General features: G+C 43.4%; 1 protein-coding gene across 3 annotated transcripts in view; it reads right to left on the bottom strand.

Moving 5' to 3' along the window:
• The window catches only part of LDLRAD3 (low density lipoprotein receptor class A domain containing 3), a 287,680-nt gene that overhangs the window by 209,017 nt on the left and 55,641 nt on the right, over positions 1 to 23,022 (bottom strand). Inside the window, exon 2 of one of the 3 annotated variants that reach the window (XM_009460233.5) lies at positions 21,210 to 21,310. The exons of the other annotated variants lie outside the window; for them this stretch is intronic. The gene's annotated coding sequence lies outside the window, so the exon portion shown is untranslated. The remainder of the gene's footprint in view (positions 1 to 21,209; positions 21,311 to 23,022) is intronic. 3 annotated transcript variants of the gene reach the window in all.

The raw sequence follows: 23,022 nt of genomic DNA, 5'->3' as shown, positions 1-23,022 counted from the left end.
CAGCATGCAAATAGTGGCCATAAGATTAACTAGGGCTCATTTCTTAAAGGTGTTATAATTCACGATTAAAGAATTACTATGATATAAAGGCTAGATGTAATGTAGGTACATAACACGTCATTTCATAAGACAAAGCATTCTAATGTAGTTACATGATTAATAATTAGAGGAAGGGTGATCTGAAGTGTAAAAGGATCCACCCTGAACTGAATACAATAGAATCATACCAGGCGAGATGAAAGAACAGAAGGGAACTGTTTATTAGGAAACGATTTTTCAGTAAATTGAAATAACGTGCGCCACAGTGTGGGTCCAGTTCTTCAGGTGACTCCATTGCTCCCTGCTAACAGGGGCAGCTCAATATCAAGACACTGGAAGAAGTCAAAGGCCTGGTGAACGCTGAGACCATGATTAACCTTTAAATACGTTTGAGGCCAGGCACAGTGGCTCACGCCTGTAATCTCAGCACTTGCAGGGCTCAGGTAGGAGGATTACTTGAGCCTAGAAGTTCAAGATCAGCCTGGGGTATATAGTGAGACGTCATTTCTACCAAAAAAAGAAAGAATTAAAAATTAGCCAGGCATAGTGGCATGTGCCTGTAAGTCACAGCTACTCAGGAGGCTGAGGTGGGAGGATCACTTGAGCCCGGCAGGCAGAGGTTGCAGTGAGCCAAGATCACGCCACTGCACTCCAGCCTGGGAGACAGAGCCAGACCCCGTCTAAAAGAAAAGAAGGTTTAAACCCTACAGTCTGCATATTCTTCAATCCCTTGCCATCTGTCCGGTTCCCACCACCATCACTCTCTCCTGAATCTGTCTTCACAAAGTCACCAGGGGGCCTCCCAATCATTGAATTCAAACGTTAATTTTCCATCTCTTCCTTAGGCACAATTCTGCTGCTTTGGATCAGCTAGATCATTCCCTCCTTCTGAAACTCCATTCCCTTGGCCACCCTCACACCATATTCTTCTCTTCCTCTGCCTCCCGTTAACACACACCTGGCTCTCTGATCATTCCTTCTCAGTCATCTCGGAAGCTCCTTTCCCTCCCTTAACAGCCTTCAGAGTTTTGCTCCCAACTGCTTAAACAAGCGATATCTTCCCTAGTTAAGTCATTTTGTCCACTATTAGTTGGACCTTCACGGTGATAACTTCCAAACCAACACCGCCAATTCAGTTCTCCTCCCTTCAACGACATCCTCCATCCACCCTTGGTTTCACATTTCCACCCCGTATTGCCAAAGATACTTCCATCCCTGGCACAAGCTCAGCATGTCCAAAACAGAATGTTGGGGTTTTCTTCTAAAGCTGCTCCTCCTGCATCATGCGCCATCTCAGCTGGCAGAACCACCAACCATCCCTCTCCCTCACCCCCACCGCCATCAACCAACTGATGCTTTCATTAATATGTCCCATCCCTGTCACTCACAACCCTAGTCCAAATGCTTCTCTTACCTCTTTGGCACTAATGGCTTCCTTACTGGCTTTCCTGGCTCCAGTCTTGGCCTCTAAAAGCATCCTTCACACAGCTGTAGAACAAATCTGACCACGTCACATGCTGTTTCAAATCCCCATTCCACAGCGGGTAAAACTCAAGGTCCCTGGGTCAGCAGAGGCGCCCTGGGTATCCTGGCCAGCCCACCTCTCCAGGGGTTTTCTCCCTAGTCCCCCAAGACAATGTACAAGCCCCCACTCAGACCTCTCAACATAACTTATGCAAACCTCTATCTCTTCATTTACCATAATGCTCCACAAATTTCTGTTGGGTGCCTTTCTTCCCCCCACAACTCATGAACAACTTTTAAACTACAGGAGGGAATGTGTTCTAATGTAGCCCAGAGCCCACAACAGAGTGTCTATCGAAATGGAGAGAGAAAAAGAAGGAGGGAAAAATGGACAGTTGCTTCCCTGTGCTAAAATACTATAAACATCTTGTGGATTATTCCTTCAAATTAGGATTATTCCTCCATCTTGTGGACAGTCCCTATTTGCATGCATTTTAAGATTACAGAACTAAAACATGTCTCTTCACACTCAGATAATAAGTTGCTTATTTTAAAAGGTAGGGGCGGGCATAGGAACCAAAAATTCATGTTTTTATTCATATTATTTTTTATTCATATTATTATTTTCTTTCCTGAGAAGGCTATGGACCCTAGGATTTTCTGTGAGGCAACCTTTACCTCCAGATTAGCTTGAGTGTAAACCAGTAATTCTTCATGGCTCAAAGTAAAAATTCAAATGTAGTCCAGTACTTCATACTGCAACTTTGGCAGGTAAAAGCTTGCCTCCAGAACTCCGGGGCACAAGGACTTTGCATGTGATAACATGTGCTGTCAGCATCATCTGACACAGCTGCCCATAGACAAACCCCGCATTCTGTGATGACCCATGCCCACAGAGCCAGCTCACAGGAAATCAAGGTCAGACACATGTTAAAGGGGAAGAGAGCCAGGCCCAAGTGCATCCAGCAGGTGAAAACGCCTCTCTGAGTCAGCCCTCTGTTTCTGCTCTGCACTGGGTGGCAGACCGCCTCTCAGTCACGCCTCCAGTCCTCCATCCACAGAGAGGTTGATTCACCTTCTCCCCATGGTGAATCCCAAACCATTAGCACCCTAACTTTGGCCTTTATTTGTTTCTTTCTGTATCCAGGGAATAGTGACAGCTGCAACACAGTGTGATGGGCTACTGTGCTCTGGGACTCTCACCCAGAGCAGGCAAAGGCACAAGCCCTTTACTACTGGAGAGGTAAGGGTGAGCTGGCAGGAATGAAGGAGCCTAAAGGGGTTCAGTCAAAAGCTTGCCTCTGTTATCAACGGCCACTGAAGTGCTGGGACCCAGGCCCTTGGCCACCCCATTCCTGGAACCTCTGGTGTCCTATGAACAATGAGGCCAGGTTATCTACCTATATGGAAGGTGGCAGCTCTCCACATGACCTGGATGTGAAGAGAGGAATAATGGCTCCACACGAAGCAAGACTGACATAGGAAATGCCAGCAGAATAAAGAAACATAATGAACCAGAGTGCCAGCACATCTCCAGAGACTCCCCCTGTCTCTCCTTTTGTCAATCAAGTGCCTTTATGCTAACAACATGAGAGACCACGGTTTTTAAGAGACACGGGGCAAGAGATTCAGCTTTGCACTGAACACCCGCGATAATCAGCTCCAACAGGCTCCAACCCCTGCCTGCCATGGCTCACTTTCCAGCTCACATCACAATCTACCCCGTGCTGCACAAATGATAATGCATTTACAGACAGCCGGACTCTCCAGCCAGGAGGAAAAATTTCACCTAATTAAATAAAAACAAAGCAGAAAACCAAAGCCTTCAATGCCAGAAAGAAGAAGTACTTGGTCTTTTATAGAGTTTTATAGCCAGAAATGCCCATCGAGATTTTTTTTTCTAAATGCGTGTTTTAAAACAATCCTGTATGTCCCTAATTGGAACTCCTTAAGAGAACTGCAAACAAACCAAGAAAAAAATGAATAAAGAAAACGAACAAGCATGGCACAAAAAATAAACATGGCTAATAAATGAAAAGATGCACAGCCTCACTAGCAGGTAAACAAATGCACGTGAAATGCCATTGTTTAAAACAATGCGACTGGCAAAAGTTGAAAAGATGGGTACTCTTGAGGGTTGGCAGGGTGAGGAAACTGGCACCCTCAGACCCTACTGGTGGGAGTATAAATTGGTACCATCTCTCTAGGGCCATTTGACAGCACCTGGCACAATTTATAATGAGCTTACCTTTGGACCCACTGATTGTATTTCTAGGAATCTAGCCTTAGAAATATATAAATGCAGGGAGAAACACATAAAAGGCTGGGTTTTTTTTATTTATAGCATCACTTGTAAAAGTCCAAAACTTTAAAGAACTCAAGTGTCTATAAGAGGAGATAGGTAAATGAAAGGGATCTTCAAAGTTTGTGAAAATGCATATTATGAAAAAACTATGCACGGATTTTAAAATTTTTCTGTAGCCAAATAAACTCGTACTAACTTGTTATAACATGTCTGAACAGGATCGAGCTTGAGGAACTAAGAAGGATAAGACATCAGTTTGAAAAAAGCCCCTATTGGAGCAACATGAATTCTGCTAAAACTGAAGCAAGAACAAACATCAAGTTTACGATGAAGCTTGGGTGAAAGGATGATGAAATCACTGATGCTTTACAAAAAGTTTATGGGAACAATGCCCCCCGCCAAAATCAGCAGTTTACAAACACCTAACTCATTTTAAGACGGGGCAAGACAGTGTTGAAGATGAAGCCTGCAGCCACAGACCATCCACATCTACTTTGGAGGAAAAAATTAATTTCGTTTGTGCCCTAATTAAACAGGATCCATGATAAACAACAGAAATAATAACCCACAGACATCTCAACTGGTTTAGCTTACACAATTCTGACTGAAAAACTGAAGTTTCTACCTGATGAATGCCAAAACTGGCACACCCAGAACAGCTACACAGTAGAACAGAGCTTTCAATGGAAATTTTAAACAAGTGGGACCAAGATCCTGAAGCATGTCTTTGAAGAACTGTATTAAATGAAACATGGGCCAGATGTAGTGGCTCATGCCTATAATTCCAGCACTGTGGGAGGCCAAGCGGGTGGATCACTTGAGGTCGGGAGTTGGAGACCAGCCTGGCCAACATGGCGAAACCCCGTCTCTACTAAAAATACAGTCATGGGGCATGGGGCTGCACGACTGTAATCCCAGCTACTCGGGAGGCTGAGGCACTAGAATTGCTTGAATCTGGGAGGTGGAGGTTGCAGTGAGCCAAGATCACGCCAATGCACTCCAGCCTGGAGAACAGAGCGAGACTCAAAAAAAAAAAAAAAAAAAAAAAGATGATAAAATATGGCTTAATCAGTACAATCATGAAGAAAAAGCACAATCAAAGCATGGCTACCAAGAGGTGAAAGTAGTCCAGTCACAGCGCAAGTTGACCAGTCAAGAGTAAAGCTCATGGCAACAGTTTTTTGGGATACTTGAGAGCTATTTTGCTTGTTAGCTTTCTGGAAGGCCAAAGAACAATAATGTCTGCTTATTATAAGAGGTTTTGAGAAAGTTAGCCAAAGCTTTGGCAGAAAAATGCCCCAGAAAGCTTCACCAGAGAGTCCTCCTCTATCCTAGTAATGCTCCTGCTCAATTCATCTCATCCAACAGGGCAATTTTTTGAGAATTTCAATGGGAAGCCATGAGGCAGCCTCCTTACAGTCTTGGCTTCTGATTTTGTTCCCTAATCCTAAAAATCTTTCAAAGGCAAACGTTTTTCTTCAGTTAATAATGTAAAAAACACATTGACATGGTTAAATTCCCAGAACCCTCAGTTCTTTAGGGATGGACTAAATGGTTGGTATCATCGCTTACCAAAGTGCCTTGAACTTGATGAAGCTTATGTTGAGGAGTAAAGTTTATATTTTTATCTTTTAATTCTGTCTTTCCACGAACTTTCTGAGGTCCCCTCCTATGATGCAATATAGCCATACTACCACATCAGCCTTTAAAAAGAATTCAGGAGTTAGAACGTACTGACATGGAAGAATAGCCACAATAAAGTCAGAAGGGAAAGAGCAAGTTGGAAAACAATATGTATAGCAGAATCCCATGTTTGTTCATCGCTAGAGATGTAGATGTATAGTATACTGGTATTTACATTTATATCTGCACAATCTTAGAACACACACTCTGCAGGGAAGGAACTGAGAGGTCCTTTTAGAATGTGGGTATATTTTCTATTGGCTTCTTTTCTTCAGAACCAATTGCTTAAAGTGTCACCATAGTAAATATGCCTGGAGAACTTACAAAAGCGGCCAAGATGATTTAGGGGAGAGGTTGCATAGCGCTGCTCATTGTAAAAATACATACACACAGAGAAAGATTTGTTCCTTTAACATTAAGAAACAAAACCCAAAAGGAAACAGTCATCTTACTCACCAAATTACAAAATATTTTCATGAAGCATTCCTTAAAGCACAAGAGAAGCAAGTTTGGGATAAGAGTACTTGATACAGTCAGAAACTTATAGTCCCAAATGTTGGCTCAAACTAAAAAGAAAAACTGAACAAGGAATCACTTAGAGAAACCTGTGGATGACTGCTTATTAATGAGTTAGCATAGAAAATGACCCAAGGGCTATGTTTCCTTTTATTCCCTTTTAGAACACAAGTGTATTCTATAAAAGCTCTTATGAGCCACCTTCCACAGCCACACTTCTCCCCTCCCCTCTGGCCAGCCCCACTCCCCACAAGAGGCCCACACCTCAGTTGCCTGGGTGGGATGCCTCTGACTCTGATTAAGGGATGTAAACGTCATTCGTCCTCTGCGGGGAATGTGGCAGGTCTCTCCAAATCTCACTTGCCCTCCCTGTGAGCTCACACTTACAGCCTGCTCTGGACTCCTGTTTCCACGCTACTGGGTCTTCCAGGTGGCATCAGGCCACGATTTCTGCTGGAAAACAGACGAGCTCATTCAAGGGCGCCTGGAACAAGAGTGCTGGAGTCTGGAGCCCAAGGCTTGTGGGATGTCGGGTCGCCAAGGTTTTGGAGTTGTCCTTGCAACCCAAGTGGGTGGAGGGTTACCCTACAACCCACCTCCTGGAAGATGAGGTGGAAACTAGATCTTTTTAATGTGGAGTAAAAGGAGCCAGACATTCTTGCCAGTTCAAAAACAGAAGAAAGGAATTTGCGATGTTGGAAGTCAGAACAGTGGCGGGGGGCAGGGGGAGGATGGAGTGGGGGCACCACCAGGGCTCTGGGGTTGGCAATGCTATACTTCTTGAGCTAGGCCCTGGTTCCCCAGGTGTGTTTACTTCATGGAAATTCATAGAGCTCCCCAGTTAACATCTGCGCGCTCTTCGGTATGTGCGTTAAGTTTCTATAAAAAGTTTACTTAAATAAAAAATAAAAAACATGTTTTTGAACAGCATAGCTGGCTTATAGACACCATTCCTCTCCTTTCTTCCTTCTACAGCCTGAGCAACCAGCAACCTCACTATCAAGTCCAAGAGTTCACAATGCAATGACAAGGGGTGGGGACGGGGACAGGCAATGGGGGCAGGGGGCGGGGGTGGAATGGCATGTCCCGGATTTATTTTTAATTGATTCACTCATTTTCTCTGAATACTCAAAACAGCCCCACTCCTTTTCTGCAATGCCCAAAATGGCACGAGCCACACCCTGATAAACCCCAAGCATGCAAACTTCTCAGACCTGGCGCAAGGCTCTGCGGTGGCATCTACTGAAGCTCGGCTTAACAGCCAGATTCTGGGATGCATTCAGAAAAGTCTACATGGCTGCTGTCGCTTCAGTTCCAAAATGAATCTGAACAGGGAGTAGGGGACTGCCCTGGAAGCCAATTCCAGCTCCAGTTACAATCCAACTCACTTTCCAAACTCTTCTGGGATTATTCTTGGTTATCAGGAATCCTAGGGGGGTCTTCACTGAACTTTTCCACATGGTTCGTCTGCGGGCTCCCCCCTTCTTTTGTTTAAACATTTTTTATTTGTCTTTGGCAAAAAATAAAATAAAAATAAATCATAAAGTTTATAGCAAGCTACACAGAGAGAAAAGCAATCCAGAATAATTTATGTTTGATGAGTCTACAGATTAGACAACTGAATGCTGATTTCTGCCTGCAGCCAAGGGAGATGTCTGAACCTGGCTTTCTTCCTCTTTTTTGCCGTAATAATTCTTTCAAAAAGGCACTGCCCTGTCATCACCACTGCCCAGATAGATGTTCAGGAAGGAGTCTGAACCCTGGGAGAGAAAGGCTGATTTCACCTCGCCAGCAAAGTTTCTGCCACCTCCCCATGGCAGGCGGGAAAGGAGGGAGCAGGTGTGATGGGCCACCCAGCCAAGGGGAGTTGTGACTTTAAGAGCACTCCAGGCGTTACCATCACTGCAGGTACCATGCACATCCCATACTGCACCCTTCCAGCCGCTTCCATTCCTTGGGCACAACAGAAGTTATCATTTCCCATAATGGTGTTATACAGCATTTTCATTAAAGCCTAGGCTGGTAATACCATTCCTTTGTATTTAGTACACAGCTCCATGCCAGTCATGCACCCCTCTCTCTGTCTATCTGTCTGTCTCTCCTTCTCAGATCAGCTTCTTGTGTTCCCACAAAACAGCTTCTGTTCAAACTTCTGCCCAGAGCAACTCCATCTCCAGACACCTCTCCAACCCCAGTAAAAATCCCAAACTTGTGTAAACACACAAAGGTCTGCTCAAAGCTCAGCCTCCAAGAACAGGGAGGCGTGGAAGGAACACCTCAGCACACACTTGCCAGGCCCAAGAATCACAGGCCCACAGTTCAGCAACAGGACACACAACCAAAAACCACAGGAGGAAAGGTTTCAAAAGAAAGAACCAACAGAAGACTTTTTTACAAAGTATCTTTTTGAGGAAAAAAAAGGGGGTGTGCCTGCAAAGCCTGCCTTACCTTAGCTCTCCACCAATGTCTTCCTGATCCTAGCGGACAACACTTATCTATGGGGCAGCAGCAAAACTGGTGGATGGGAGGCAGAAAGATTTCAAGGCATCTGTAACAGCCACTGTCAATCACCCCAGCTAGAGAGAAGGAAAAAATTCAGGCACACTCCCCTGGGGGTTTGCAAACTCCTGAGAAGAAAAGGAAACAGACTTTGTAAAACACCATCCAAATAAATAGACATCACTCCTAAAGAAAATATGGCACATATATACCATGGAATACTATGCAGCCATAAAAAAGAATGAGTTCATGTCCTTTGCAGGGACATGGATCAAGCTGGAAGCCATCACTCTCGGCAAACTAACACAGGAACAGAAAACCAAACACCACATGTTCTCACTCATAAGTGGGAGTTGAACAATGAGAACACATGGACACAGGGAAGGGAACATCACACACAGGGGCCTGTAGCAGGGTGGGGGGCAAGGGGAGGGAGAGCATCAGGACAAATACCTAATGTATGCAGGGCTTAAAACCTAGACGATGGGTAGACAGGTGCAGCAAACCACCATGGTACATGTATACCTATGTAACAAACCTGCACATTCTGCACATGTATCTCGGAACTTAAAGTAAAAAAAAAAAAAAAAAGAAGAAGAAGAAGAAACAGACATCATTCCTTCAAAGTCCCTTTGCATCAGCAAACTGCTGAGAGGCTAAGAAGCCCTGCTAATAAGCACACAATTTCAGAAAAAATGTATTATTACCAAACTGCCCTTATGAATCAGACATTATCCTCAGTACTGCTCAAAGGACAAGAGATAAGAACACTCAGCGATATTTGGAAAACAAAATAATTCTCAGGTTGCCTGTACAAATAAGGAACAGCATTTCTATCTCTAAATATACCAAATATAATCACCTTTGGGCAAGCTGATTTATACAAAATGGACTTTTTTATATTTCAAAATTAACGGTAACTTTAGAAGTATAATGGAAATAGAATTGAAACTGCATAAATTTCCATCCTCTGCTCCCAAACATCTGACTTTTTTCTTTTCAACTTTTCCATCCAGCTTTTTTCCAGTTTTAAAATTCCCAGAAGTTCACATCTTGAAATACAATAGTCCTCCCTTTTCTGCAGTTTCGTTTTTTGCAGTTTCAGTTACCCTCAGTCAATGGACTTCTGAAAATATTAATGGAAAATTCCAAAAATAAACCATTCATAAGTTCTGAATCGTGGTCCAATTCTGAGCGGTGTGATGAAATCTCGTGTCGTCCTGCTCTGTCCTGCCCAGGATATGAATCTTCCCTTTGTCCAGCATACACACACTGTCTACACTATCTGCCTATTAGTCACTTAGGAACGGTCTCAGTTATCAGATCAACTGCCTCTGTCTTGCAATGTTTGTGTTTCAGTCACCAATTTTATTTAATAATGGCCCCAAAGCACAAGAAGAGTGATGCTGGTAATTCAGGTATGCCAAAGAGAAGCTGTAAAGTGCTTCCTTTAAGTGAAAAGGTGAAAGTTCTCGACTTAGTAAGGAAAGCAAAAAAAAACTTATGCTGAGGTTGCTAAGATGCACAGTAAGAATAAATTTTCTATCTGTGAAATTGTGAAGAAGGAAAAAGAATTTGTGCTAGTTTTGCTGTCACACCTCAAACTGCAAAAGTTACAGCCAGAGTGTGTGATAAGTGCTTAGTTAGGATGGAAAGGCATTAAATTTGTAGGTGGAACACATGGACAGAAATAGGTTCCAGTTGACAGCAATTTGGTACTATATTCGGTTTCAGGCATCCACTGGGGGTCTTGAAATGTACCCCCCGAAGATAAGGGGAGACTACTATAGAATATATTAATCCAAATTCCTAACCCCTAGAGACTTTAGAATATAGAAGAACAACAATCTAAACTGATTAGCTAAAATCAATAGTAAGAAACCACTTTCAAAGAAAATAGCAAACTTCTATGACCGTGCCTGCCTTCTTCCCCACAGTTATGCAGTTAGACTATGAAGTCAAACAGTCATGATGCTGGTGACAGGCCGCCACTCAGACTTCCCTTAGACGTGATGCCTGCATTCGTGGAGCACCCACTATGTGTTAGAGCCTGCACTGGTGCTTTCTGTTTGTCATTTAATCCACACTGCATCGGGTAGCTACTTATACCCATTTTCCAGATGAGGAAATTGAGGTTCAAGATGACAAGCCAGGTAATGAGAACTAGCATGCAAATCAGGCTCTAACTGGCTCCCTAAATCTCTTTCCAACTGACCTCTGCTATGTCCCCAAAATAGCAGAATAGACCTGTTGATGAAGAATACATAAGTTACAATTGCTTATGGTTCCCTCTCCACCCTTTCAAAAGTTATAATATCAGTATTATTGTGGTAGCAGAACTTTTGATACACAAATCCCAAAGCAATTATACATCTGAAGTGTTGAAGGACCACCCAAATCTAGACTACAGCAATGACCACTGTGTTCTCACTTCTAAAATTCCTAGCCAGTGACCTCCTCAACAATCACATTTTTCACTGATTGGGGCCATGGAACAAGATATTTATATTTAATAGATACCCGCTGCCTATCACATGCTCTGTTTTGTAGTAAGCACTCATTCAACTAACTGATTTATTCATTTACCCAAAAAGAAAGCATTAGACACCTACAATACTCAAGGTTGCAGGGAATACAAGACTTGAGCACATCAAAAACCTACTATTGAGCAGGAGAGAAGAGTGTGCACCTAAAGAGCTATAAAATTACAATTATTTTATAATTATAAAAGTTGGAAGCCATAAATGCCACAGAAGAAAGTAAGAAATGGAATGTAAGAATTACTAAGAGGGGCTGGGTGCGGTGGCTCACGCCTGTAATTGCAGCACTTTGGGAGGCCGAGGCAGGCAGATCACCTGAGGTTAGGAGTTCGAGACCAGCCTGACCAACATGGAGAAACCCCATCTCTACTAAAAATACAAAATCAGCCGGGCGTGGTGGTGCATGCCTGTAATCCCAGCTACTCAGGAGGCTGAGGCAGGAGAATCGCTTGAATCATGGAAGCAGAGGTTGCAGTGAGCCGAGATCGCACCATCACACTCCAGCCTAGGCAACAAGAGCAAAACTCCATCTCAAAAAAAAAGAATTTCTAAGGAGGGGGAAATTTATTCCAGGGGAAGCATCATGGAATGCTGCATGGAATAATTTCCACCCAGGCCGGTTTGCAGGTTGGGTATGATGCAGACCTCTATTCCAAATGAAACGCTGAGCTAAATGGAGGCATGAAAGCAAATGGTCACGGAGAGGAGGATATAAGGGTGGGAAAAGCTTTAAGTGCCAGACTATAGAACTTGGACTTAACTTTATACACAAGGAGAAGCCAACATCATCCGTTTTTGAGCAAGGGAGTGACATGAGATGAGTAATGCTTCAGGTAGGTTAACCTGGCAGCCCTATGTAGAAAGAGACTGGGAAAGAAAAGTAATAAGAAAATCCAATTTGGAAGCTATTGGAAATTTTTAGGCATCCATTTGGGAATCAAAGAGTTGGGTCTATCTTCACTAATTCCAAAATATATTCTTCTTCTAATAAGAAATATTATGAAGGGCTGGGCAAACTTAAAGTAAATAAATCTATTTAGTCTCTGACTATTTGCTGAAGGCAGAGACAACTCAAGTCATCAATCTCTGGCTTTGGAAAACAGCAGATGGTATTTTTGGCAGCAGATCCACTGTCCTAGTTATATGTTTTGCTAAGGCTAATGCTGTACTTTGTTTGCATTTCTTCTGCCTGCACCATTGGAGCAAGGGGCAAGCAATCCTAAAATGTAACAAGCAATACAGAGAGCTACCCTGGGCTTCAAATTTTAACACTCAGATACTCCAGACACAAACACAATAAAGTGGGTTATATTCTTCAATCCCTTATTCTGATAGTAGTTTTTGAGGCCTGAGCACTTTGTCAATAATTCTGACCAGTTTCCTTCAAATCTTCAAAACCCCAAAGACAACAAGCAAGATAAAAGCAAGGAGTAGAATCCGATCATGAGTGGCTATGTATACAAAGCTGGGGAATTCCTGATACTGGTTACAGATTCCTGGAAAACTTCTTCGTAAGAAAAATAAAACAATTTTTTTGAAAACTGTGTTATTTGTAGACCTGCCTTTTTGATGTGCTCCTTTCCATAATATGAATAATGGAAAAAAAATGTTGCAGGAAATGAAGTGACTCATAGTATTTTCTGCATGGATTAAATTTCTGCAACTTTCAGTAAGCAAATCAGCAACAGATCGAATGGCATTTGCATTTCAGCAACACCCAGTCCACTTATAAGGGTGCATGACAGTGATTATAGTGGAGGTGGGAAACCCATTCTTTCCTAAAGAGTCTAATTTTATCTTCCCAATTCCACTTTACATCTTTCAGCATAAAGCTCTGGCTGGGGGGAAATCCATTTCTATTTCTATTCTGATAGAAACTAATTTTTCAGGTATGTAAGTGAAAAATAATACAGGACTGTCTTCTCCAATGCTATTCTTAGCCTTTTGTAAATCCAGGTGACCAGGATAGCCAACCAGATCCTGCAAAGGGAGTTCATCAAAGCCCTGCCTATGATGACTGCTCCCAGACCAGGGGGTCTAAACTATGGTTCGGAAGCATTTGATTTAATACAATTAAAAGGTCTGTCTCAGAGCAAAAAAGGGAGTTTCCTGGGAAGCACTGCCAAGATAAGGAAATTAACTCTTCAGGAAAGTTCTAGGAAGAGAAAGATAGAAGTAGCCACAGATATGAGTTGGGGAAAGGATGGACATTTCAGCAGTATGAAATCCATTTCACTGGATACCAGGAAGCCAGGATAAAAGTGAAGGTGTGTACTTACTTGGGCTTTGATCTCAGAGTGTTGGAGAAGAGAGAAAAAAATACAAAGGAGGGAGATATCTAGCCGTGTCTCCATGTGGAGACAAAGGAAGGTAAGAGAATGGTCAATTAAAGGGAATAAAAAGACGATATATATTATTTTCATAACCAAAGCTGTAGGAGACTGCTATAATCTCCACAGTTGTAATGCTGCTGTAAAAACATGTTTTTAAAAATAAGGCCTCAGTGGAAATCGAAATCCAAGCTGGAAAGCCTACAAGGAAAACAAGGCAGTACTTCTTCCCTGAACAGCACAGTTTCCTGTGAATACACAGTGAATAAGAGCGGATTCATTTCTTAAGAAGACAAAACAAAGACCTCAGTTCTCTTGAATATGCTTATTAATATTTAGCCAGTTAAACATGGGCCTTTCCCAGTTGCAACTTGCCAGCCCATAAATATTTACTAGGAATTGACACAGGCACATACAGAGACAGATAAAAAATATATATATTCATTCTTTCTCACCCCATAGGACTGGAACACCCATAGAATTGCCTGTGTATCGACAAACCCAATCTTGCAATAGGAGCATTTAAAGCTACGTTTCTTGACCCCAACAAACTCCTGGGAGAAAGGATCCCTCTCCCCAGATTCTAAATTCCTCCTTATATTTTCTCAAGCCTTGAAGAGGTCCCAACACCAAATAGGAATGCTACCGTCTTCCATGAACCCTGGAGTTGGGATGGAGGAGGCTTTCCTTGAGGTACAACTGCACTCTCATCAAAGCACAATCTGTATCTAATCCACATTTTCAGGCCTCAGGTACACATTCAAATGGCTTTTTGAAAAAATATAGGATTTTACCCAATTTGTTTACCCATTCTGCCTGGTTTGCATCCCCAAGTGTTCTTTACAAATGACAAATAATATGCCCTCCTCACATAAAAATGGCCCTAATGATAACTACCGTTTATTGGGTATTCTCCATGTGCCAGAGCCTTTACAAGCATCTAATATTTATAACAACTTTAATCAAAAGACTCATTTGCTCCCTTCCACAAAGGAGAAGAGGCCACTCAGGTAGGCTGAACAGTCCACCAGAGGTCACGTGGAGTAAACTGAGGGTCTGGGATTTCTACAAGGGTTGGGTCTGCCCAAACTTTATTTCATCTTCACTCAATTCTTTTATCTGGCCACAAAAACATAGCCATGGAAAAATCCAACCATCTCACACCCGCTTCCCAGCACCTGAACTACAAGCTTACATTGCAGCCTATCGGATTCTCCTGCCAGTTTCCCCTCAGAAAGAAAATTTACGAGGACTGTACTAAAATCACTGGCCTGCAGAGGCTGCAAAGTGACTTCTAGTTTTAAAAACTAACAAGAGTCTCCCCCAGAGCTGATTATTAGGGCTGATGCAGCTCATAAAATGGACCATAAAACCATTTCTGTTCTAACAGTTTTGTGTTTTCCTTTTCCAGAGTGCTGGCTGAGGAGGACTGCTGAAGAAATGCCTTCCCAAGCCGCCGGTCCTTCCACACTCAGGCAAGCCTCAGGACTGCCTTCGCCTCTTCCCTCCCTCACCTTTATCAGATTCTCTCCAGTATGCACAAAGGAAACATGATTAACCAGCCTCCCTACCAGAGGGTGATCTCAGATGGGTCCCAGAAGCAGGTTCTAATTTACTTAAGTGATGAGTCTCTCCAGTTACTCAATCCTACAATACCGGCCAGTAGATATAATTGCAAAGCAGGTAGGCTAGACTCACCAACCTGCCAATTCAGTGCCAACAAACGTTGCAAATTACAGGGTATAAATTTAGCAGGGTGGGTCTTGACACACATTCCTGCGAATTACACCTTCTCTCACTAGTAGAAAGTGCATTAATTACTTTGGGTGCATGTACGACTTCCACTTACTCGGAGCTTTCTGGAAAGCTATGAGCAACTCAGAGTAATCCATGAAGATTAAAGTATAAATAAATAATGACTGCTGGAGGAGGTGGGATTTTTCCAAAGCTCTTGGAATCAGAATTGTTAACTTTCTCCCCCACAGACTGAGAGAGTCACTGAGGCCCACTGTGTGGGGTTGGGGACAGAGTAACCCAGGTCAAGGCACAAATATGGGACCAGTAGGGCTGAACCTTGAGCAGGATGGTGGCAATGGAGCAGCCATTTCCTCCCTCTTGGGCTAAAAGTGCGACTTCCCCTGCAAGAAGGGGAATAGTCGACATCTGGAGCAAGGCAGATGCAGCCAGAAGTAAGGTCTGAATCCACGGGCTTGAGCCCATAAGGCAATTTCACCCTGTGTGATAACAGTGGAGCACTATTTATGCACCAGGCACTGAGCTAAATATCTACATCCTGCATTGTCATGGGATTGTTCACCACCACCATGTGATGGAGGAAGGAACCAGTGCTAAGTTTACAGAGCAGAAAACTAAGGCTCAGAGAGTTCAAAAACTTGCCCAAGGAAACATAATCAGACAGTCATGGAACCCAGGTCTGTATGACTCTAAAACCCACACTCTTAAACACTAGGAACTGCAGCAGCTATGGAGAGGCAGCGAGCCCAAGGTGCCCAGTCTGGGATTCGGGGAGGGTGAACCACCATCGCACATCCATTCAGTAACTCCTACTTCGTATGTGCCTGGCACACAGCTCAGCGCTTTCACTAAACCTGTTCCATTTAATTCTCAGAACAACTCTGGGAGGCATCTCATCCCCTTGACTGCACCCTTAAGGAAACCAAGGCTGGGAAAAGTCAAGAGCATCCAGCTAATGAGTAGAAAAGCCAACATTTTAATTCATCCATATGCTTCCTAAAGTCATAGCTTTTCCCCTAATCTGTGAATTAATTCTAACTCTGGTAACTATGGTGCCCACATAATTTAGGGAGAAAAGAAGGATTAAACAGAATCAAACTGCTGGGGCTAGAGGAAAACACTCAGTGATGCTACCCACCATTGAGGTCTCTGAGCCCATATTTCCTGTGGGATGAGGAATGAGTGGGCATCTATAGTGGGCAAGGGCGCAGTTTTTGTTGAAGTTGCTCAACATCTTAGATATGGTTTGGATTTGTGTCCCTGTACAAATCTCATGTCGAATTGGAGGAGGGGCCTAGTAGGAGGTGACTGAATCATGGGGGTGGATTTCCCCCTTGCTGCTCTCGTGATAGCAAGTTCTCAAGAGATCTGATGCTTTAAACATGTGTGGCACTTCCCCCTTTGCGCTCTCTCTCTCCTGCCACCATGTGAAGCAGGTCCTTGCTTTCCCTTCACCTTCTGCCATGATTTTAAGTTGCCTGAGGCCTCCTAGTCATGCTTCCTGTTAAGCTTGCAGAGTTGAGAGTAAATTAGCCCTTTTTTCTTCAGAAATTACCCAGTCTAAGGCAGTTCTTTATAGGAGTGTGAAAACGAACTAATACAGAAAATGGGTACCAGGAGTGGGGCACTGCTGTAAAGATACCAGAAAATGTGAAAGTGACTTTCGAACTGGGTAATGGGCAGAGGTTGGAACAGTTTGGAGAGCTCAGAAGAAGGCAGGAAGATGTGGGAAAGTTTGGAACTTCCTAGAGACTTGTTGAATGTTCTTGACCAAAATGCTGATCGTGACATGGACAATGAAGTCCGGGCTGAGGTGGTCTCAGATGGAGATGAGGAACTTATCGGGAACGGGAGTAAAGGTCACTCTTGCTATGCTTTAGCAAAGAGACTGGTGGCATTCTGCCCCTGCCCTAGAGATCTGTGGAACTTTGAACTTGAGAGAGATGATTTAGGGTATCTCACAGAAGAAATTTCTAAGCAGCAAAGCATTCATGACCTGGCTGTTTCTAAAAGTGTATGCTCATATGCATGAACAAAGAGATTATCTGAAATTGGAACTTATATTTAAAAGGGAAGCAGAGCATAAAAGTTTGGAAAATGTGCAGCCCGGCCATGTGGTAGAAAAGAAAACCCTATTTTCTGGAAAGAAATTCAACCCTGCTGCAGAAGTTTGCATAAGTAAAATGGAGCTGAATGTTAATAGCCAAGACAACAGGAGAAATGTCTCCAGGGCATTTCAGAGAACTTCACAGCAGCCCCTCCCATCACAGGCCAGGAGGGAAAAATGGTTTTGTGAGCGGGGCCCAGGACCCAGTTGCTCTCTGCAGCCTTGGGACATGGTGCCCTGTGTCCTAGCCACTCCAGCTCCAGCTAAAAGGGGCCAAGGAACAGCTCAAGCTGTGGTGTCAGAGGGTGCAAGCCTCAAGCCTTGCCAACTTTCACATGGTGTTGGACCTGTGGGTGCGCAGAAGGCAAGAGTTGGGGTTTGGGAACCTCTCTCTAGATTTCAGAGGATGTATGGAAACTCCTGGATGTCCAGGCAGAAGTCTGCTCCAGGGGCAGAGCCCTCATGCAGAACCTCTACTAGGGCAATGTAGAGGGGAAATGTGGGGTTGGAGCCCCTATACGCAGTAACCACTGGGGCACTGCCTAGTAGAGCTGTGAGAAGGGGGTCACCATTATTCAGACCCCAGAATGTAGATCCACTGATTGCTTGCACTATGCACCTGGAAAAGCCACAGGCACTCAATGCCAGCCTGTGAAAGCTGCCATGGGGGCTGTACCCTGCAGACTCACAGAAGCAGAGATGCCCAAGGCCTTGAGAGCCCACCTTTTGCATCGGTGTGCCCTGGATGTGAGACATGGAGTCAAAGGGGATCATTTTGGATCTTTAAGATTTAATGACTGCCCTGCTGGGTTTCAGACTTGTGTGGGGACTACAGCCCCATTTTTTCAGCCAGTTTCCCCCACTTGAAACAAAAGCATTCACCCAATACCTGTATCCCCATTGTATCTTGGAAGTAATTAACTTGATTTTGATTTTACAGGCTCATAGGCAGAAGGGATTTACTTTATCTCAGATAAGACTTTGAACTGTGAACTTCTGAGTTAATGCTGAAATAAGACTAGGGGACTGTTGAGAAGAGATAATTGTATTTTGCAATGTGAAAAGGACATGATATTTGGGAGGGGTCACGGGTGCAATAATTTGGTTTGGATGTGTGCCCCCACCCAAGTCTCATGTCATATTGGAGGAGAGGCCTGGTGGGAAGTGACTGGATCATGGGGCAGATTTCCCCTTTGCTGTTCTTGTGATAGTGAGTTCTCATGAGATCTGATGGTTTAAAAGTGTGTGGCACTTCCCCCTTCACTCTCTCTCTCTCCCTCCTGCCACCATGTGAATAAGGTGCTTGCTTCCCCTTCGCCTTCCACCATGATTGTAAGCTTCCTGAGGCCTCCCAGCCATGCTTTCTGTTAAACCTATGGAACTGTGAGTCAACTAAACCTCTTTTCTTCATAAATTACCCAGTCTCAGGTGGTTCTTTATAGCAATGTGAAAACAGACTAATACAACATCCATTCTCCTTCTACTTTATTTGAATTATCACTTTCTCAGTGGCTATAATGTAGTAGGACCATAGGCAGAGGTTCTACCCTTTCTAGCCAAAGGGAGATCATGTAATCTAAACTGAACTAACATGATGCTCCGTCCCTGGAGAGTGACTCTTTAGAACAGGGACAAAAGCATTCCAACCCTTCCAAGAGACAGGATGTGACAGGGCTCATTTTTGCTGTAAGACCCTATCAACATTCTCTCACTTTCCCTCCAAGTCCACTCAGCTTGGAAGCTCACAGGCCTCCTGACTGAAAGGACTCAGGCTTCAACAGGAAAGGCTGAGAAAATACAGTTAATATGGAAGAAAAGCAACACACCCCATTCACAGTGGCAAAATCTGTGTGTAGTCTCTACTGAAACAGAAAAGGGTATTAGAACAGAACCTGGCAGCTTCCAGATGTGACACACACTCACTGTAATAGGAGATACTTCCTGCACCAGCCAGGCCAGGTAAGATCAGGCTTGGCCATTAGAAAAGTGACCTGTCACAGCCAGATCACCCTCTCATCACCTCTGATATTGATAGGGCATTTTCTCTTTATCAACAGCATTTGGTGGCTTAATTAAACTTGGAATTCTTGAGCACTCAAAGTTATGACCTCAATCCTGACTTCAGGAAATTGCACATTCTTTGTCTTAATTGGAAATGTGTACGGTTTTCCCTAACAAAATGTGATGATAACGTAATAACACATGCAAGGTTACTCTATATGCCAGAAAGCTAAGGGATAAAATGGGCACTGTTGTACGGGAAATAGCTGTTCTTACATATTCCATTTGTAGGATGCCTGTGAGCTTCTATGGCATAAATGCCACCTTATTATTTAGGCAGTCCATCTCTAATTCTTTTCTACTGGAAAGTGGGAAGCAATGTGGTAGGTGTGCCAAAGGGGCCCTTCTCCAGTGAAGCAAGCCAGGCTAAAATCATTTTTGCAAGCTATTTATCAGGAATAACATTTCTGACTTCCTCTGACCTTGTCCAGTTCGATGACACTCACTGTCCTAAAGCCAAGTGAGGTTCCAGTGGACCCTCCCCAGTCCAGGAGGGGCCTGATGAAGACCTAGTGTGACCCTGGGTGGCTGGTAAGATAAGCCAGAGTTAGAAAAAGCACCGGGAGATGATGTTAGCTGAGGGTATCAATGGGGCCTTTGAGATGATCGCATGTGCTCCTCTCCAGGCAGGACAGTCACAGGAACAGAATCATGCAACACCAGCTCTGACTCTAGTCGTTGAAGGGATGATGAGGACGACACAGGAAGGAGTGACAACACATGCACAAAGCAGTGAGCTCCAGGCTCCTGACCTACGGGGCCAGTGCCATGCAGCTGTCTCTGCTGCAAGCCATTCAACTCTGGAGGAACAAAGGGATGTGGAATTTCTGGGGATTTTTCTGATCAACAGGAATGACTGTTAAGTGTATGCTAGTAATAGCTACAAACCTGTCATTCACAGTGATGTTTGTAACAACAAAAACCTGGAAACAACACAAAGCCCAAAAGCAGGGAGTAGTTAAATAACTTATGGAACATCTACTGGATTCAATTCAATACAGCAATTAAAACTGGTTTAGAAGAAATGCGAAAGCAACCCCCCTAGACGAGGAGCCCCAGCCAAAGGGGCCCTTTGTGTTTTGTAAATGTTAGTTAATATTAGAACAGAGCTGCTAACTGGGTCTCAAGTAACCTAAAAGCCTATTGTTTTCAACAACATAGACGACAAAAAATAAAGCTAATAATTTTAAAACTATACTAACCAAAAGAGTTGGGGTAAAAAAGTCTGAGTGAAAACCAAGTTAGAAATGCTTTTAATGAATAGAAAAATGTCCGCTGTGTATAAAATTTAAAAAGAACGTTACAAATTATATGCACACACACACACACACACACACGTATACAATATAACTGAAAGAATACTATGCCAACATTTTCTGAATGATAGGATTACTGGTGATTTTTATTTTCTTCTTTCCAACTGTATTTTCTAAAACAAAGAACAATAAAAACAGCAACAAAAGCCCTTTTTTATTTTTTACAATTGTAGGGGAGGTTAAAGACCACCACAGAAACAAACTGCCAAACAGTAAGTCAAAGTAGGTTGAGCTTTGATTCTGAAGCAACCATTTCACCCAAATTATTAGATTAAAAGATTTTTTTTATAAAGAAACTACTCAGGTAAACATACATGGAGCTCAATAAAGAATTCCTCTACAGAATCTTTCTGTAATAAGTGTCATCCTAGTTTGTACTTTGGAAATATAATAGATATTTTACATATCAAGAATACAGACTTGGGGGAGCGGGGAGGGATAGCATTAGGAGATATACCTAATGTTAAATGACGAGTTAATGGGTGCGGCACACCAACGTGGCACATGTATACATATGTAACTAACCTGCACGTTGTGCACATGTACCCTAAAACTTAAAAGTATAATAAAAACAAAAACAGAATACAGACTTACAACTGACAAGCCAGACTCTAGGAAATGACCACCTTCTCTTTGGAGTCATTTTTTTCTCCAAGCTCTCTTTCTGGCTGTCATCTATTTTTCCAGGCACTTTCCTGCGAAAGAAAGTACCACTGAATAGAGAGAACACACAATCCTCAAGGTATGGGTAAACCAGTTCTACCACTTCAACAGCCAACACTCCTTGAGTGTGAAGGACTCAGTGCTAGGGACTCCTGCAGAATCTAACCACACATCTCCCATCCTTCCCACGTGTCTCTGCTTCCCTGGGGACCCTCTGAAGCATCCCCTACCCGCCCACCTCTGGCTCTCAACCCACTCTTCTGGAACCACTACAGCAGCCTCCTATCCAGCCTCCTGGCCCCCAAGCTCCTTCCCTCTCCAGCCCTTTTCACACCGAGGATGGGTCATGTCACCATCTCCATGTCATGCGTTCCAGCTTGAAGACTCATGGCCTGCATGACCAAGGTTCCACCTACCTTCCTACTTTCATCATCCAGGATATTTCCTCCCAACAAACTAAGTTCCAGACACCCCAAACAACCTCCCATTCTCTAGACATACCGTTTAACAGCATTAAATATTTCACACGTATAAAGAAATATAGTTAACATAATAAATGCTCATGGAACCAGACCCCAAATTCATAAATTTTAGTATTCTGCCATCATTTCCTATCTTTTTTAAGTAATAAAATATTACTGAGATAGATGGTTGAAAAGACCCTCTCACCCATCTTCCTTTCTCTTTGTTCCTTTCCCATTTTAACCACAATCCCAGTGTGTATCTGCTTTACAACTCATTTTCTACTTTTACCACATACATTTCAACTGTGTGTGTATGTGTGTACAGACATAAAACACTATACATGGTGTGTATTTATATTATATATGTTATATATTATATATACATATATTACACTATATAGTATATAGCATGTATACATATATTACACATATATACAAAAATAAACGCTATATAATATGTACATACACACATACACAGAGTTATGTGTGCTTTTAAAATAAACTCAAGTGGCATTATACCATATAGATCCTTCCTTTTACCTACTCTAAGTCTCCTTAGAGATTTATCTGCATCGATGTGTGAGGATCTAGCCTATTCATTTTCATTGCTGGATAGCATTCCACTTCATAGTAGTACCGTAATTTATTTACCCAGTCCCCTGAGATGAGCAATGAGGCCATTTCCAATGTTTACCACTGCAGACAGACCTGCAATGAGCATCCTTGTACATGTCTCCATGGGCACAGGCAGAGACCTTCTCTGAGCAATAATGTTGCATCCACAGGATGCAAGGATCACCCTGCCTGGATATTACTAGGCCTGGGGCCCTCATGAGTGGGTCACCATCATCCCTTGGGGAGGACCCTGCCATGGCTGACAGCACCACAGGGGGCCTTTGATCCAACAGGAGATTTCCAGGAGGCCAGTGACACACGTGGAGGTCCAGAAAAGACAAAGAGGTGATACACCCCTCCCTTTGGGTCTTCAGAATTAGTGCACTTTGGGTTAGCCAAAGTTGCTGAATGGAAGAGCGTGAGGGAGACTTGGGATTGGGCAGGTCATGGACATGAAGCCTGGAGAAAAGTAGTGGGTAGGATGAGAACGCAGCCGCCTCCAATGAGAAGCCAAGAACACCAAGAAGGAGTGAATCTGCAGGCAGCAGGAGAGATGAGGAGGGGCAGGCTCGGTTCTGGAGAGACTTGTGGCTGCAGCCAGGCCCCTGGAGCAGTCCTGCTTTAAACGCTGTTTCTCCGGGTAATCTGGCTGACTCTCAACAGAG

The sequence above is a fragment of the Pan troglodytes genome, chromosome 9, assembly GCF_028858775.2.
Source record: "Pan troglodytes isolate AG18354 chromosome 9, NHGRI_mPanTro3-v2.0_pri, whole genome shotgun sequence".
Classification (NCBI taxonomy): Eukaryota; Metazoa; Chordata; class Mammalia; order Primates; family Hominidae; genus Pan; species Pan troglodytes.
The sequence above is the reverse complement of the archived record's forward strand: the minus strand, read 5'-3'. Positions and strand labels throughout refer to the sequence as shown.